Here is a 2,682-nt window from a genome sequence, read left to right on the forward strand (position 1 = left end):
AACATTAAAAAAATACACAGCCTTTGAAAAATACCTAAATCCTCCGATAGGAACGACTAGTCTAAACATGTACAAGAGAGAATACAATATATGAGAAATAAGGCATAGCTCCCACCACAAGGAAAAAAGAATAGAAGTTGTAAGATATCATCGTCATCTTCACCTAAGAAACATCATTGATCCTGCAATTAGACTATGTCAAGTGACATAGCAAGAATAGTATCAGTACAAACAACATGTACTTGTGGACATCATTGGTCGACCCGAATCCACCACATAATAACATGAAAATAATTAGAAGAAAACATAAGATTTAAACTATTCATTTCTAATCCTTTAGCCATCGTCCTTACTACCAAGTACTACCACTTTGGATTACACACTATATCCCCAAGTTACCCACCTCATTCCACTGCCAACACCCTCACTAAGAGTCATTTCCCTTCTCAACTTTTCATCGCCTAATCCTTTTATCATTTATTGACTTTCCAAACTACTCATTCAACCAACACCAAAGTCTTTCTTATTGAATCCACTCCTAATCTCGAATCCACTAACTAATTCTATTGACCAGTAAAACTCTTACTTATTTTCCTTAACTCAATTCTCACATGATTCAATACTTGTTAAGTAATATGTATCATCCAAGGATCCTTGAAACATCATGTACAATATCAAACAAGCAATCTCGATCTACATAAAAATCACCATAGCCTTTAAATGCAATCCGGCTATTCGAGGATCTAATAAATAAATTTAGTCCATAAACAAAACCAACATAGAGGACAAACAAACATGCATTAAGTGTGAAACCTGAGCTAACTTAGTAATTTGCACCGATGTGGTACCTAAGCCAATCATAAACTCCTACTTATTTTCCTTAACTCAATCCTCACATGATTTAACACCCCGCAAGTAATATGTACCATCCAAGGATCCTTGAAACATCATCTACAATCTCAAACAAGCAATCTCAACCTACATAAAAATCACTCCAGCCTTTAAATGCACCAATCCGGTTATTCACGAATCTACATGTAATAAATACAACATAATAAACAAATTAAATTCATAAACGGAATCAACAGATAGATGACAATCAAACATGCATTAAGTGCGATACCTAAACTAACTTAGTAATTTACACCAATGCGTATGGTACCTAAGCCAATCATATAGATATTTCGTGTCATGGTATCTAAGCCAACCAAATACGTATCAGGTGTAGTACCCCCATCCAATCAAGAAATATCATGTACCAATCGTGGTACCTGAGTCAATAGATACTCACATATCACAATCACAATGCAGAAGTTCACACTTGTCCATCCAAGTAAACACATTCATTGCATGAGACTGACACAAGCTAACATCTCAGTTTATATTCTTTCCACTCCCTAGCCATATATTATACAGATAATGCTAACGAAGTAGTTAAAAAACACATATAATATGAACGGTAAACAAAACAATCATCATCTCTTTAAAAGATTCCATCAAAACCTTTTTCAGCTCATAATTCGACTAGCCACAATTAACCTCTCTCGAGATAACACCCAACAATCATCATAAGGTCGATATTAGCTAATCAAGTCCATTACCATCCCAAATAACAATTAACAACTCATTTTGCCATTCAAACTCCGTGTTCAAAGGCTTAAACGTGCAATCTTCTGATAACTTACATGGTATTATGTAATTAAAGATAGGTTTAACTACTCAATTAAGCCTAGCCTACCTGTATGTAGGGTTGGACATAATTTGGTTCAAATAAAAAAATGACCGAACTAATTTTTTTAATTTTAGTTTCAATTTTTTTATTTAATTAATTGGTTTCTATTTTAAATTTTAAAATCTAGGTAATTCAGTTTGATTATCGATTTTTAATGTTTTTTTTTCAGTTAGCAAATAACCAAATTTTATTTAATACATGTATATTTTATATACAAATACAATACATAACTAATCACATTTCTTAACTCATCCCATTAAAAATAAAATTGGCCTAAATTTAAAAAGAAGACCCAATTATCTTATCTACCCAAATCTCAATTACCAAAATAACCAAATCTCTAAACTTACACTCAAATCTGAAATTCTATCGTTGCATCACATTACTCATAGTAAAGATTGAAGTATGACCAATGAGCGATGCCAATTGCCAGGCGTCGATCATTTTTTTTTTTTTGCTTTTTTAATGAATCTGGAAGAATAAGAAGGGTTTTCACTGTTTGATAAGATTTTTTCCCACTTTGTAGTATGGAACTGGAAGAATTAAAACTTAGAAGTCAGAAGGGTTTGTGAATAAAGATTACACTATACATAGATATGGAGTGTGCTACTTAAGATAAGGACCCAAAATAATATTCAAACCCAAATAAACTGAACTGAGATTACAAAAATGGAACTGAATCGAATTTATTTAAGTTCATTTTTGGTTAATATTTTCATCAAAATGAAAATTAAAAAATCGAATCGAATTGATCGAATGTCCAACCCTACCTGCAAGCCAATAAGTTGTTGAAGAAGTTTGAAACACGAATTTCCGATTCTATAGGGTGATTTCTAATGGACGTGGAACAAAATTTCATGTGTTTTGATCCTCCTTATGCTGAAAGCCCTCCCCTCCCGTGTTTCAAAGCTTCGAGCATGTTCAGATTTATTTTTTAGAAATCCTCGTCT

This window comes from Solanum stenotomum, chromosome 10 (assembly GCF_019186545.1).
Source record: "Solanum stenotomum isolate F172 chromosome 10, ASM1918654v1, whole genome shotgun sequence".
Taxonomy (NCBI): Eukaryota; Viridiplantae; Streptophyta; class Magnoliopsida; order Solanales; family Solanaceae; genus Solanum; species Solanum stenotomum.